Source organism: Triturus cristatus, chromosome 6 (genome assembly GCF_964204655.1).
Source record: "Triturus cristatus chromosome 6, aTriCri1.1, whole genome shotgun sequence".
NCBI lineage: Eukaryota > Metazoa > Chordata > Amphibia > Caudata > Salamandridae > Triturus > Triturus cristatus.
In genome coordinates, this window is record NC_140589.1 from 1,816,647,438 (window position 1) to 1,816,664,614 (window position 17,177).

General features: G+C 45.8%; 1 long non-coding RNA gene across 1 annotated transcript; it reads right to left on the reverse strand.

Annotated features, from left to right (window-relative positions):
• Positions 1 to 459: 459 nt before the first annotated feature.
• LOC146822083 (uncharacterized) lies at positions 460 to 3,470 on the reverse strand. The gene is made up of 3 exons (XR_014962806.1): positions 3,398 to 3,470; positions 2,592 to 2,703; positions 460 to 893 (listed from the first exon to the last, which is right to left on the reverse strand). It is a non-coding gene; the product is annotated as an uncharacterized LOC146822083 (long non-coding RNA).
• Between the last annotated feature and the right edge of the window lie 13,707 nt (positions 3,471 to 17,177).

Here is a 17,177-nt window from a genome sequence, read left to right on the forward strand (position 1 = left end):
CCATCTGTCCCCGCCTCCTCCATTCCAATCACCGCCCTCCCAGTAGCTCCAGTCCCTTCTGTCTGTGCAGAGCCACTGTATGTCACCTTCGGGCCAGGCACCGCACCCCCTGCCCCTGTCACCCCTGCTGCCCTCAGTGAAGAGTCTGTGGAGATACAGCGGCAGTTGCAGGTTGGGCAGGCATCGGTGCTGCAGGTCCTCCATGGCCACACCAGACTGCTGACACAGATGGTGTCGTTCATGGAGGGCATTTGTAAATGAAGGGACCCCATCTAAGAGCAAATAAGGTCCAGGAGTCAGAGGGGAAAGAACAACAATCAAAAAGACAATTAACTCCTCATGGACCTCTATTTCTTTTTACCCAAGAATTAATCCAAGCATGGGTTGATCACTTCTTATAGTGCATACATGATATATACTTGAATACACAAATGCATAGTCTTTGTATTTATTGTAAAAGTCTTCCTTTTATTTTGGTGGTCAATCATAAACTATAATTTTTGTATGACCATTGAGCATTAGTCTTCATTATTTTCTGAAAACAGTACAAATCATTTCACATTAGAAAACACATATTTTTTTGAGAAACACTTTTTTGTTCAATTTATATATAAAACAACAACCTACTCGGCACGACACAATCAATTCCCAGACATACAAACCACTCTAACTCACTCACACTCATATATAACACATGTACTTAATGGGTACAGGGAAAATCAGAATATGGCAGCATCTCCAATATTTAGTTTATAGATGGCAACAACCTAAATAGATCGGGGCGCACGTGGTCTACGCGCGTTTCGGTGGATTTACACACACAGGGACCACCTTCATCAGGACCTCGCCCAACTAGGGTACAGTGTCATCAAATTAGTACTGAGTAGGAATGCCTAAAAAAGGTAACAAATGAAAAAACATATTTATTTCAATATTTCAATCAACCCATGCTAGAACAGCAAGCATTTTATAGTGGCTACAAGCGGTGTGTCAGACCTCTTTTAATGCGTGACTAGAAGAAGGAGGAAAGGGAAAAATACGTCACCTATATATGAATATTGTGCACATCAGTTTTCAGATGAAAAATAAGAATTTTGAAAAAAGAAGGATAAGAGAAAAAAAGGTAAAAGAAAGAGGGCTTTTTTTAAAAAAAGATTCCATTAGTGTGCCAAAAAGGGGCGAATATGGAGAAGAAACATATGCAGTAGTACATTTTTTATCGAATAGTTATACACTTTTATCTCTTACTATTTGGCATCAGAAGATATACACTCGAAAACCAGATGTCAGCAGGCTATATTAAACACGTTATATCCGTGGTATAAAAAAAATAAAAAATAAAAAAATTGGGTAAGTGCCTAGAACTTTTTCGAATACACTAATTTAGACAGACTTATTGCAGTCAAGATACATTTATGAGTATTAGCATACTAGATATATTTCTCTGGATGCATTGTTTTTGACCTCAGAATATCACAATGTCACTGGTTATGCTGTGTTGTGTTTTCATTTTGTCTTTATCCGTGCAGGTCAATGAAGTAAAATTACTTCCCACGGAGCCTCTTGGCCCATTAATTGGGTTCAGGTTGTATATATAAATTCTTTTGTCACTTTGGCACTTATCACTTATGCAGTAGCTTCATTGGTCCTGACGAAAGCTTGGATGAATCCCATCCGATAGCAGAAACATGTAGACCATTTCTAGCACAGTTATTTGTTGAAACTGTTGTAGCACTGTTTTTATCTATTGTCATCAAGGTAGCGTTACAATAAAGTCTATTTTGTGCCCTGATAGACAATTTTTAAATAGCACTTGCTCACTAGCACTTTTCACTAAGCACTGCAGCCATCATCCTCAACTACCATAACACCCTGCTTTCATCAACAAAAATAACACGATACCATTTAGAGGTCTGGGACATTTATGAGACCAATATCTACAATTTCTAAGTAGAAGATGGTTCTCAAGCAAGTCCCGGTTTCCCAGATGATGAAGCGAACCACATCTTGTGGATGATGGGAACCATATTCATATATATATACACATACATATGAATTTGCAGCTTCATTACACTCAGCATTACCTTCACATTTGTGTTCAGGTCTTTAACGTCACTAGACTCATAGTTTTCTATGTGTGTTATTATATTGATTTGGGGATTTTGGAACTATTAGAGTCTTTAAACTTTATCCCTTTGACCCCTACTCGTTATAGAGATACTTTAATATAATAAAAATAAAGGTGCCAATTCTGAAAATGATATATAAAAAATAAGGGACAATATGCAGCGATTTGTGTGGTCTATAAAGTAAGTGTTGCCAAAGACATGGTCTCAAGAAGAATTTGCATTTAGAACTATTTTTACCTAATATATACACAAGAGGATTGAATTTACTTCTGTGGCTCTAATTGTAAGAAAGATGACGGTTTCCTGCGCATCAACGCATGGGTTGTCTAGAAATGGAAACACAATGGCCAAACATGAGCATGCAAGGTGCAAATTCTGAATACATTTTGTATTACACTGCTGTGATTTAAAAGCACAATTAGGTTGGCTCAAGGAGAGAGCCCAAAGTTGGCAAATACTCACTTAAATGTATTGTAAATCATCACACATGCAGTCAGGTGTTCTGCCCGTATTCGGAGTTATAGATGAAAAAAGGGGGGTAGGATCTCTATAGATGTTCATAGGTCATGTCCTCCTAAGGGTGAAGCAAATAATAATATAGTAAATGAAGCAAAGTGCCTCCGCATCCTCCTGATGAAACTATGATAAAGGATTGTCTATCAATTCTAGAAGAAATTTCTTCTAACTGAACTTCTAGATCGTGGTCACTGTTTACGTCCACCCGGACCTTCATGGTGTAATCTTTGTATCTCCTCGTGGGAGTTTGAAAAAACTGACTAATCTCAATGAGGAAAGCGTGTGTATATCTAATACTTTCTAACAACGCCCCTCATACGAATAAGATCTCTAGCTATATTACCTGCCGATTATATTGCACTGATTTTACGTAGATTCTAAGGTTTAAAGAAGAAGAAATACCAACATTCACACTACCTTATTTGCGATATACTAATTTTCAGAGGAAGCAAATACACAGAGATTTAGTCGCCAAAGTTCAAAGTTATGCGATTTCATATTAAGGTGCTAGCCTAGTTTCTTAGATCTAGGTACAGAGTGCCGATAAGGTCACTACCTTACTTGCAAATTTCTGATGGCTAAAATAGGCAATAAACGCAAAGATGTAATCGCCGAAATGAATAGAAGTGAGATATTACATGAAAGGACTACCGCAACCAAGTGTGCTAAAATGGAACCGATAAGGTTCACGAGTTGTAGCGTTAAAATTACAAGGGTGATGCTACTGTTTCTATACGCGCCTTAGAACTTACCAATTATCTAAGCAGTCTGTTTTTCCTGCAGCGTGTCCAGTGGCGTCTCAGGACGTATATGATTTCAAACGCCGAAGCCTATCTAGTTTTAAAGAGACGCGCATGCGTGGAGGCTGTGTGTGACCTAAACGTAAGGTTAAAACATTGTTATAAACATTGAAAGAGGACTCTGGAAGTGTGGGCCCGACCTAGAAGTGTTTCAAAAAGACCACGTTGTGAATCTAAAGATAGGACCACAAAAACGGAATACATCTCAGCATGAATCCTTCCCACACTAAACGCTCAACAAGGAGTTCAAAGTCGCAACCATTGTGTTGAATCACTTATTAAATACGGGACCCTATAAAAACCCCATGATAAATATAAATATGTTTGCAGATAGCGCTTGCAAATTACGGGCAAGTTTTTAATATATGTATCATATGGAGATACTCATAATAGCCAATGAATGGCCAATACATAATAACGAGTACCAAAAAGGGATTTTGGCTGATATATAGTTCATATCTGGCCATTGTAAGAAATATCAGGACCCAAAAACGTAAATTTAATGATTTAGCTCAGAAACTGCTGATCTAAAGGGGCTAGACCATGTAGAATGCCAAGATTTACAAATTATTCCAACGTATATGGAAAGGTAAGTTTACTGAAACCACATTACAAAAATGTCCGGGTAAAATGCCCATGTTCACAGGTTGGACCAAGATTCTATGGACAGATAGTTTACTGAGAGAAACCTGGTTTGATCACGTGTACAGTGTTAGACCTACTGATTCGTGATGTTCCATATAATTTCTTCATTCAATCCTCTCTTCACAGTGTCTAGTGAAAAAATCCAAAAGGTTTCTCTACGTTTGCGAACAGTATCATTTGACTGACCAGGTTTGACGTGGATCTTTTCCAAGATACACCAGCGACGATCTTGTTCGTCATGGTGTTTGTCCAGACAATGAGTGACCATAGGGGCTGAGATTTTCTTAGTTCTTATGGCTGACTTATGTTCACTGTATCTAGTCCGAAATTCTCTACTTGTTTCCCCTATATATGCCAATTCACAGGGGCAAAAAATTATGTAAATAATATTTTTGCTTCTGCAGGTACTCAAGTCTCTCAGTTTCAAAGTTTTTTCCTGATAGATGATGATGTTTGTGACTATGGCCGTTTCACAGGCATGACATGATCCGCATTTGTGGTTCCCCAAAACCGGGGGTAGTCCTGTGAGAGTGGTCTGTTGGCCTTTTTTGCACGGGTTTTGCCTAGTGTGTACTAGCATATCACGTAGGTTTTTATTCCTTCTGTATGCTATGATTGGTAATGTGAGTACTTCTCCCTCATGTACATTGAGAATTTTGCAATTCTTGTTGATAATATTTTTGATTTTGTAATTCAATTGGGAATGATTAATGACGCATACTGTCTGTTCTTTAGGGGTACGGGTCTGACCACTCAGAAGTGCCTCTCGATTATAATATTTGGCTCTTTTAAATGCTGTTCTAACTAGTCGATGGGGATAACCTCTAGCCAACAAGCGTGTTTTTAAGGCATCTCCATGGATATGGAAATCCTGTATCGAAGTACAATTGCGTCTAATCCTGAGAAATTCCCCGAAGGGTATGGAGTCTTTTGCATGTGGGGTGAAAGCTCTGATGTTGCAAGATAGTATTTTTTGCTGTGGGTTTTCGAAAAAAACTCACTGATATGCTTTCTTCTGTACCCCGAATCACTATGTCAAGAAACTCTACTTCTGTCCGACTGGAATGTGAAGTAAACTTAAGATTGCTGTCACTGGTGTTCAACCATTCAATGAAATCTTTAAGTGTGTTACTATCACCCTTCCACACAAAGAAAATGTCGTCTATGAGACGTGTCCAGAGACTGACATTTTCGAAGAAGGGAGCTGCCTCATTGAAAATATGGGTGCGTTCCCATTCTCCCATATAGATGTTCGCGATACTGGGAGCACATGATGCTCCCATACTGGTACCTTTCACTTGTTGGTCTGTGAGTTTATTGAACTCAAAGAAGTTGTTTGTAAGAACTATTTCCAAGCATTGCAGTATGAAAGCATCAGGTCTAGTGCCCGGGGTTCTGGTGAGGAGCGATTCTACTGCCTGTAATACTTGACGTTGGGGGATGTTTGTGTACAATGCCTCAATGTCAAGCGTCACTAAGATATCCAAGTTGGGATCGAATCGCATCCCTTCAATTTTCTTTATAATTTCCCCCGTATCTCGAATGTAAGAATCATAGTTTTTAGTGAGGGGACACAAAAAGGTGTCGACGTATTTGGAGAGAGGTTCTGTACTTGATCCAATCGTAGAGATAATGGGTCGTAGAGGTGGATCTGTGACATTTTTGTGAGTTTTAGGGACTCCATATAATGCTGGAGTGGTGGGGCAGGATTTATTCAAAAACTAGTATTCGTGCTGACAAATGGATCCTTGTTCCAAAGCTCTTGTGGTGATGTTAAAAATAGTGTCCTGTAGTTTATCTAACTCCCTAGGGTGAGACTTCCTATAATGCTCTGTAATGGCTAACATGGCAAGGATTTTCTCATTGTATTTATTCTGATCCATAGCTACAATCCCTCCACCTTTGTCACAAGGTTTGATGACAATGTTCCTGTTGTCCTTAATGTTTTTCAGTGCCTTGTGGTCTAAAGGTGTTCCATTGTGTTGTTTATATGGAGGAACTTTAATTACTCTTCATATCTCCTTTAATACAGTTTTTTCAAAGATTTCTACCTCGGATCCTACCATATCGAGGGTAGGTGTAAATGTAGATGGTGGTTTACACGAGGAAAGATTTTCCTCTCCATCTTCCAATGGCCTGTCCATAAAAAACTTACGAAGTCTAATCTTTCTAAAGAAGGAGAAAATATCTTCATGTAGTTTGAATGAATTTGATTGTTGTTCATGGAGGGCATGTCAGCAACGATGTCTGACCAACGCAGGATTCTGCGTTCCATGGACTCTTCCCTGACTGCAGCAGTGAGTCTCCTGCAGCGCTCCATCCCCCCCCTACCCTGGCCCCATCCACACTTCCCTCTCCCATACCTGTCCCAAGCACACCCAGACATTCCCACACACGCACCCCAACAGACACAGGCAGCACACCACCAATGAAGGGCAAGCGCACACCTCCTGGCACACACACTCAGGTGGAGGTAGGCACACCCACAGGGTCGGGCACTAAAAGGCAAACACGCAGCCACAGTCTGAGTCCGCAGGCCTCACAACCCTGTCCCTCCACAACAAGTCCCCCTGGCTCCCCTGCCAAACGGTCACCCCAGCAGCTGTTTCTGGCTGGGCTGGACCTCGCCCCTGCTGAGCCACCACCACACAAGCGGGCGAGGAAGTCCCCAGGCAGGGGAGTTGAGTCTACCACCACCTCAACCACCTCCCCCATGAGCGCTGCACCCCATCCCGCGCCCACCACACCCTCCCTTGACCCTGGGCAATCCTGTGGTGCAGGGGCTCCCCTGGACGCACTGGCTGCGGTGTGCAGCGCAGAGCTGACCACCACCTTTGGCGCTGCCACCCCCCCTGTGTTGGATACGTCCACCCCTGCATCCACCACACCTACCCTTCCCCCTCCTGCCCCTGCGGTGCCTGTGCCTTCCCCACATGATGCCCCCTCCACAGTCGACGAACCTGAGGGTTCCAGTGTGCAGGCAAGCTAGGGGGAAAGTCTCCCATGTTTTCCCCCCATGGACTTCAGTGATGGACTTGCCATATGGCATTTGTACATAGTTTTATTTAAATCCACTTCTTTTTTCTGCTGAATAAAGCATTTTATTTGGTTTTGGACACTATTGCATTGCAGGTAATTAATGTGGGTGCTGAGGCTCCATGAATTGGGGTTGTGGTGATGTGTTATGGTTCTGAGACATGTTTTAGTCTGATGGTCATGAGGTGGACCATGGTATCTGCGTGCCATTACAATGTCTCTGCTAAGAATCATTGTTAGTGTGTGTTACTTTGGATTGGAGACATTGTCCCAAGGAGTGTTCCTTCCTCTGTGGCACCTGACATCTTCCCTGCAAAGAGTTGCCCAATTGTTGTGCTGACCTGTGTCTACATTTCCTTTGTTGGATGACGGATCCCTTCAACTATGGCCAAGCCTGCTCACCGATGTCTCCGGCTGCATCGCCTGTGCCCTCCTTGGTAGTCACTGTACTTGTGTATTGAGTATGTGGAAATGCATTAATTGTGAAATTCTCCATTTTCAGCACTATGTATGTGTGTAATCCCGGACTAGCACACACATGTTACTTGTTCTGCAGGGTATTTGGGCACCTGACTGACAATTGTGGCCATTGTATCTGTGGGAATTCTACCCTATTCCTTCCATGAGAGGCAACATCTTGGTGGCTGGCCCAGCACCTGTACATTCCTATCAGTCCTGGGATGTGCATGACAGTGTGTGTTCCCTTTGGCTCTCTTATTTTTGTGGGCAGTTACATGACTATACAGTTTTGTCTCCTGATCTCAGGGTGTGTATTGTGCTGCATCTTCCATGGGTGGGTATGCATGTGTTATTTGTCCTCACACCCACATGTGGTGTGTCATGCTGAGGTATTCAAGATATTACGATATGATTAGCGCAGTATATCTAATGATAGTTTGCCTCGTTATGGTGTATTAAACGGTTCGAAATCCCCGATTATGTTTAGTACGACAAAAAGGGCCGAGAAACCGAACCGCCTCCATCTTGGATTGCGGCTCTCTCTCTCACTTGGGAGTCACGTGGTCTTTTCCGCACACCCTCTGCTTTCCCCTTTCCTTGCATTTAATTAGGAGACAGGCTGAGGTGCTGAGAAGCAAGGTCACATCTGCTAAAAGGGAGTATTAGGCAAATTCCTCTAGACCTGGGACGTGAAGGGAGTCACCCTTTCGACCTTCTCTGTAAAGATAGTAACCCTTTGTATGTGTAGCCGAAACTAGAAATAGGCATGAGCTCATTAGGGGCGCCAGGACTAACTGGTACTTTTCCACATATAAGGTTTTGTATGCTGTACTGATAATGTATAAAAGTGTGTTACTGTCAAGGAGCCAGCAGTCTTCCTCGGCGCACCTGATGGGTGAGGATCGACGAGGCTCCTCTATATAGAGTTCTGTGGTGGCTAATAAACGTTTGAACCTTCCACGTTGCCAACTGCTCCTTCTTGCATAATATTGCGGGCCAATGGTAAGTGTGGCCCTTGGAATAATTATTTGGACACAACAGTTGGCGACCACGAAGGGACCCCGTGAAAGGGTCTCCCCCCCGTATTCGGGTGGTGGGGTTGGGGGCGTCCTGACCGGTTGGCGGGAGAGGAGCCTGAGGATTTCTCCCACCCTGCACGACTTTTCGGTACGTCCCCTGCTGCTAGTTACCCTTCACCGGGGTCCTACGGGCTTAACCCAGAAACTGGATCGATTTGGTCGGGAGGAGTTGGCAGCGGAGAACGAACATTCGTATCTGGGTGCACCCGGTGAGTATTGATTTGATTTTGAGGCACGCGTTGTAAACGGTGCATTATTGGTTAAGGCACGCGTTGAAGACGGTGTGCTATTTGATTGATTTGAGAGCATTCGTTGAGAACGATGCATTTTTGATTTTGAACACGGATTGCATTTGTTTGAAGCTCGCGCTGGACAGCGGTGCATTGATTTGAAGGCACGCACCGGAGGGTGGTGTCTTGCTTGATCGAGGTTAGCATTACCGTGGTTTGACTCGAAGTACGTACAGGTTGTATTTGATTTGAGTAAAAACAGCGCGCCGAAGGATTATAAAACAGATTGTGCGTGGAAGGACCCGCGACCTAGACTGGGTAGCCACAGGGCATACTCCTGACGGGGCGAGTCCTCGTTTGGGGCTGGTCTTAGTGGTGAGCCAGGAGGGTGGCCGGAATCCCGCGTGCAGTTTGGTGTTTGGACTGTGAACCAGAGTCGACGGGCTTGGTTCTCTGATACTGATTGTATGTTGTGTATGATTCGTGTTGATTGTTGTTTGTGTATACATGTCTGAAAACTAACAAAAATATCTTGTTTTAGTAAATTGAATTGTTTTGGCTGCTGCTGTCGAACAAGTGACTTCAGACTAGCTGAGAGCCAACCTGCCCCGCCGGAGGGCAGTCCTAGCCATTTTATGTATGTCAAACATGGGATTTCTCCGTTGTTGTTTTGCACTCTGTGGCATAAGTATACCAAGGGCAATGAGGAGTTACGCTGGCCCAAAACGGGCTCATTTGATGAGAAGAAAATTGCGTTCCTACAGGAACAGCTGTTTTCTAGGCGAAGTAGGCAGGCCATGTTTGACGCTCTAATTGCATGGCAGAAAGAGGCCAAACAACGGCGAATGAGGGAAGAGAAAGTAGCCAGAGCCAAGGCAGGACAGAATGTTACTCAGAAAGCTATGGCCTATGACCGAGACAGAGTAGAAAGGGGATTGGATTGCATGAATCGCGAATTTCGATTAAAGGTGGATAAGAGCTATGTGACCCGCCCGAATGCAGAAGATGAGATAGAGGATTTATTGGACACCAGGCCACCACCCCCTTATGTACCGCAGAGGATATATCCGGAGGTATCAGGGGCCTCGGCCCCGGCTCCAAATATGTCCCTGGGGGCCTCGGCTTCGGCTCCCCCGGCCACTACTACCCCTCCCTCCCTGCCGAACCTCTCCCGGTTACCGACATCTGTGTCTGAAGTTATGGCCATACTGCCTAATTTATTGACGACAGCTGCAGCCGGGACCCCTCAGCTGTCGCCGGGGTCAATGCCTTCCCCTTCTGTTCTGCCCTCCTCCTCCGCCAGTACCACGCCAGTAACAGCTGTAACTACTCCGATACGTCTGGCCAGTCTAACTGAGGGTAGGAAGTTGTTCACTCGTTCGGCCTTGGGAACGGAAGAAAGGGAAACTATTGCTACACAAGCATCCCAGTGGATGCGACATCCCATTTATACGCTTGCCGATATTTGGAGTACTATGAGAGACTATGAACCGGTGATGCAACAGCATGCTCTGGAGCATATGGCCAACCGTCTTATTTCTGTGTGGGAACAGGTACACCAGGAAGGGAAGGCTCCGGCTATATTATATGATATTCTTGATCAGGTCCATAAATCTCAGTTGACACCGGAGGAGGTGTATGGGAAGGTACAGACTTTGGTCTCTTATAGAACTCGTTTGCAGTCTGCCACTCCCGCCGGATTCTCCCAGTTCCCTATGCGGGAAGTGCACCCTATCTTCCATCCAGAAGTTGCCGCAGTAGTGGATGCCCACGGCGTCGTTACCCGTCCGGGGGTAGACGCCCGGTTCCAGGAACAATGGGTCTATACCCCCTGGAAGTGGAGGGAGGTACTATCCCTAAAAAGCCAGTTGCCAGATCCTAGAAAGAACCCCACCGCATATTACAAGGAACTGACCGAGGCCGCCTCGTCAGCAGTAATGACGTTGGCAGATATTGAATTATTCTTTGCCTTATTGGTGCCGGTGGACATTTGGCGCCAGGTACATGACCAGGACCATGTTACGGAATTTGGTGGGACATGGGATCAACTGAGAACCTGGGATAGAGATCGTAAACCAGGGAACAAGCCCCGACCTGAGATACTGATTTTGCCTGAGAGAATATTAACTTATATGCATTCATTGATCCCACCCAGGAAAGTGGATTGGGACAAGCTGACGGCCTGTAAGCAAAAGAAGGACGAGAGTGTCTCTGATTTTTTCACAAGGTTTGAGGGAGTGTTCATTGACTTCAGCAGACAGGACTTGGCAACGGAGGGGGGTGTACGTTTATTTGTTAATAGATTTGTAACCAATTTGCTACCTGAGGTATCGGCCCGGTTACAGGCAGCTGAGAGTACCTGGACGACCACCACGCCCTCCACGATACTGAGCATGGCTCAGTATTATGAGCATCGGGAGAATGAGAGCAAGGATAAGACAGAAAGAAAATCGAAAGAGTTGAAAACACGAGTGTTACTGCAGCAAGTGGAGAGGGGTAGAGGAAGGGGGCGAGGGTTGCAGAATTTCGCTCCAAGAGGGGCGGGACCGACGCAAACAGCTGGGCGAACAGATCTGGGCATAAATCAATGTGCTTTTTGTAAAGAGGAGGGGCATTGGAGAGCACAGTGCCCGTTGTTGTATGAGCAGAATACTGCTTCAAGGGGCCGTGGACGGGGAAGGATGAGTGGGCATCGAGGTGGATACACGAGACAAGAACAGGCAGCCCGAGGTGAGAACAGTCAGAATTATTTCGACCAAAGCCAGGGTAAACAGTACTACAATGATGGACGTGTAACGGACGAAGACACCGGGTATACTCAAGCATAGGACAGCCAAGGGCAGAGTAAGGGGCATGTGTCAATCCCGATAGATCAAGCTGGACCTTATGTCCATGCACGATTGTTGGATGCATCAGGTAAGTTTTTGGTTGACACAGGGGCTATGAACAGTTCTGTTTCACGTGCCCTGGTCCCGGGGGCCGCTCTGTCTGGCCAGACTAATGTGTCCATGGGGTTCTCTGGAACTCCGGTGGTGAGCCCCATTTCTAAGCCACTTTCCCTTACTCTGGGACCGGTTACGATAGAATCACCTTTCCTCCTCACCTCCCAGTGTGGGGAAAATCTCCTGGGTATGGATATATTAAAAAGATTGCATGCCCGCATCTATTGCTCCCCCGATGGAGTTTATCTGACCATTCGGAATACCTCTATCCCCTCCGTTCAATGTTTTTCGAAAACGGACTCACTACCTCCTGAGCTTGCACAACTCCCGAGGGATCTTTGGGCCCTGGGGGACACTGACGTAGGATTCCTACAAATTCCCCCGGTGTCCATCAACCTGAAACAGAATGCCAAATTGCCGAGGATCCCACAGTACAAAATAGCCCCCGCAGGGGAACGCGCTTTACTGGCCATTATTTCTGACTTGATTAGAACCGGGGTGGTGGAGGAAACGGCTTCCAATGTCTGTAACAGTCCCATTCTTCCGATTCTTAAACGAGCCCCCGTACCCCAGTCCCCTGATTATGCTGATACCTACCGATTTGTGATTGATTTGCGAGAGATTAACAAGATTGTGGTACCCCAATATCCGGTGGTACCAGACATTAATTCCATTTTGACCATGATTCCTCCCACTGCAACATTTTTCTCGGTGATTGATTTGAAGAATGCCTTCTTTAGTATTCCCATACATCCGGATAGCAGACATTTGTTCGGTTTCTCATTGGGGGGCCGCAGCTTTAGATTCTGTCGCGCCCCCCAGGGGTATACCGAAAGCCCTAGTATCTACAGCCAAGCCCTAAAAAGAGTATTGGATCCTTTACAATTGCCACCAGGAAATGTTCTATTGCAGTATGTTGACGACCTTCTTGTGGCCTCTGATACAGAACATGGTTGCCGCGATGCCACGGTTACTTTGCTACGGCATTTGGCCACTCATGGTAACAAGGTGTCGCTCTCTAAATTTCAATATTGTCGACCGGAGGTGACCTATCTCGGTCATCTCCTGTCGAAGGAGGGAAGACGGTTGACTTCTGAGCGCATCGCAACCATAACTAACATGCCTGTTCCTCGCACGCAACGTGATGTCCGCGCTTTGCTTGGTATAACCTCCTACTGTCGCCAATGGATTGCTAACTATTCTCTCTTGACTAAACCTTTCTTGTATCTAACTACGAAGGATGTGCATGAGCCTTTACCTTGGACCGATGAATGCCAGACTGCCTTTTCTGCTCTGAAAACTGCTCTTTGCTCTGCTCCTGTGCTTGGCACCCCTGACTACCGGAAACCTTTTGTGCTCTACGTGCATGAGGTGGACGGTTGTTCTCTTTCAGTGTTGACACAAGACTTTGGTGGTAAGCAAAGGCCTTGTGCATATTTCTCGGCGGTTTTGGACAATGTCGCCAGAGCACTTCCCAGTTGTCTGAGGGCTGCAGCGGCAGTGGCTGTAGCGATCAGACAATCGGAAGGGCTAGTCCTGAATACGGATCTGACAGTGATGGTGCCTCATGCTGTGGACGTATTATTAAACAGGACACAGACGCAGCACTTAACTAGTGCGCGTCTTACAGGGTACGAATTGACCCTGTTTGCACCTCATATAACGATCAAACGATGTGTTAACTTGAACCCTGCCACGTTGTTGCCCCTCCCTTCGGGGGATGGTGGACAAGACATACATGATTGTATTTTTCGAACTGAAGAAGAAACCAAGGGCCGGATAGATCTAACTGACACCCCACTATCTGATGCCCAAGGAGAATTGTATGTTGATGGGTCTTGTTTTAGATTACCGGATGGTACGACAGCTGCGGCTTATGCGATCACTACCCTGCAAACGGTAGTCGAGGCAGCCAAGATACCATACCGGTCGGCCCAGGCGGCCGAATTGGTTGCATTATTCAGGGCCTGCGAGTTGGGGAAAGGTTTGAGGCTAAATGTCTACACCGATAGCCAGTATGCGTTCGGTGTAGCACATAGCTTCGGGAGGTTATGGGCGGAAAGAGGATTCTTGACATCTCATGGCGAAAAGATAAAGAATGGACCATTAGTTGACCGATTGCTGGCTGCATTAACATTGCCTAAAACCCTGGCCATAGTGAAATGCAGTGCACACAAAGTTATAGTTGATGATGTAGGGAGGGGAAATTCCTTTGCGGATAGAATCGCCAAAGAAACAGCCCAGTCTGACACCACTTCCATGTTTGTAGTGACAAAAATGATAGAGGCAGGGGTTTTTAACAACACCATAGACAGTGTGAAAGAGCTACAAAAGGAGGTGACCCCGGAAGAACTGACATACTGGCAAGAACAGGTGGGGAGGCTTGATGAGAATGGGTGTTGGACTGACTTGTCAGAGAAGTGTAGATGGTTACTGCCAAACGCATTTGTAAATGCAGTAGTAACTATGGCGCACGGACCTTCACATGTAGGGGTTCAGGGCATCTGTGCCACATTGGATCCTGTCTGGTATAATGTTAATATCCATAAGACAGCTAGGAACCTGGTTCAGCATTGCATGATTTGTCTCCAGCATAATCCTGGGGTTAGCATTCCCGTCTTGGCGGGTAATTTTGCGCCGCCCACCCTGCCTTTTGAAGTACTTCAAATGGATTACATACAGCTAGAACGAGTTAACAATCTGAAATACGTGCTGGTGGTGATTTGTACTTTTAGTAGATGGGTGGAGGCGTATCCCACAAAGGAAAATACTGCCCTGGCAACCACGAAAGCTCTGGTAAAGGAGTTTTTCCCTCGATATGGGTTGCCACGGGTGATTTGGAGTGACAACGGGACACATTTTAATGCTGACTTAGTTAAGTATGTATGCAAGGGTCTGTCCATTCAGCAGAAGTTTCACGCAGCCCGACATCCTCAGTCAGCGGGTCTGGTTGAGAAATATAATGGGATTCTGAAATTGAAACTGGCTAAACTTCAGGACACGACAGGATTAAAATGGCCTGATCTCCTGCCCCTGGCCCTGTTGTCCGTAAGAACTACTCCCCATTCCCGGAGCGGTATCTCCCCTTATGAAGTAATTTTTGGCAGACCTGCCAACGTGTGGGGAGTACCCCGGCCCAAATCCTTCAGGGACATCGACCATCCTATGTTGACTGATTATTTGTATGCTTTGACTAAAGATCTCCATTCCATTCATCAACAGATATCTGCCGTACTGCAGCCCCTGCCGGAGGGACCTGGACACAGCGTGGAACCTGGACAGTGGGTCTTGGTTCGAAACTACCAACGAAAATCGAGTTTGGATCCGCGCTGGTCCCGACCGTACCAGGTGCTCCTGGCAACGCGAACGGCGGTGAAAGTCGAGGCTAAGCAGCGCTGGATCCATATCTCCCATCTTAAGCGAGTTCCTCTCCCATTGCCAAGGGAGCAGCTTGACCAGGAGGAAGGCCTGCCAACTCAGGGCGAACCCAGCACTAGAGAACGACTTTCCCTGGACACCCGCAGAGAGGTTGACGGGCGAGGGGAGAGTGCTGTGAGCCTGAAAGACCCTTTTTGCGGCCACTCAATTGCTCAAAGCGAGGCGTCTGGTCGGGAGCCCAGCTCCTCGTCTGATCCCACTGTGCCTGTTTTGTTTGTGAATCCTGAAACCCCTGGTCGGGATCGATATCACCTGCGGCCCCGGAAATAGGGAATCCCAGGTCTAGCCTTGGCGAGTGAAGTTGGAGGCCTCGGCAAAGGACCTGGGGATTGGTAGAACACTGGACTGAACTCGTTGAGAGCATGGAACTTTCAGTAAAGCTCTGTTCAGAACGAAGGTAGAGACATTGGTCGGTTGGTGGGGGCCCAGGTGGAGTTTCCTTTCAACAAGGGTTGCGTCAAGTGCGACCCCAACGCGAGAAGTTTTTATTCTTTCTTTTTTTTGTTTTTCTGAACAATAGGAGTCTGCCTGTGAGGCTCTATACGGACACAGGAAAGAAGCACCCTCCGGCAGGTCGGACTGCTCGTAGCCCTTTTCCCGAGATTATATTGGACTTTTAGTGATAAAATGTACCCTTTTGCTCGTTTTGTCCCTGAAGAAGGGCGGCCCATAGTACCCCGTACCATTCCCCCGCATTTGCCAATGTTCTCCTCATGGAGCTTGCGTGTTAAAATTGTTTTCATTTCTATATTGATTGTATCATTTGTACTATGCTTAGGTTTGTTTATATATCTAGAGTTTCGCCATCCTGTGCACACCTTGATAGTGTCTACCCCTGCTCCTAAGGAACATCATTTCCAGACTTTTGCCCCCCATAAGGAGAGACACCGACAGACATATGTACATAATGCCTTCATTGAGATGCTACACCAGACTCATAGTTCCACAAATGTTACTGATTGTTGGGTCTGTGGTCTTCTCCCGTCAGTGATGCATAAGCAAGATTTGTTCATATCAATGCCCTTGTCTTATTTAGGTAGTTGCGAAGCCTGGTTCAAAATGTTATCCATGCTATATGAACACTACGCTATAGATGAACGTCGATTCTCAGAGAAGGATTATGCCTTGATTTTAGCCTATATAGAGACACACCAAGGTTTTACTCCTAATGCTGAGGGGACGGATGGTACCCTTGATCCTACCGCCTGTATGAACGTATACACTGATCATGAGAATGATACCTGGTTGAGGGATGAAGTGTTGGATTTCATGACTTTTAATTTTACTGAGTATTTCAAGTATTTCCAGGAGCGAAATGTCTCAGATGAGAAAATCATTCCGGTCCCGGTATTGAATACGTCTTCCTCCTTCTGCGTGCAGGGTACTGGACATTTATCCGTAGGATATAGTAGATGTAATTACACTTATAAACTACAGACTTTCAGTAGTCCCCCAACACTCACCCCTCCCAATGTTTATTTCGTGTGCGGTGAAAATGCATACACTTGGCTACCCAGAGGATGGGCAGGTCGATGTTACTTATCTTTTCTTTACCCACCGGTCTACATAGCTCCTTCTGATTATCATAAGTCTCATTCCTTAAATCGGCGGAGCCTAACGGCCGAAGCTGCCAGTAATGATGCCACTGACCAGACTGATACTCCAGCCCAACACTTCGTTGACATCATAAAAGGGGCGTTGCCCATATGGGGACCCATCCTCAATAGTAAAGAAGTTAGGAGGCTATCTAGGGTGGTAGAAGGGGTGGTTAATACTACTGCAGGAATATTAACTAATATCACTGTGGAGCTCCAGGCGACCAGGCCCGTGACCCTCCAAAATCGTCTTGTTTTAGATGTTATCCTGGCTGATCGCGGAGGAGCTTGTAGAGTCATCGGCAGCT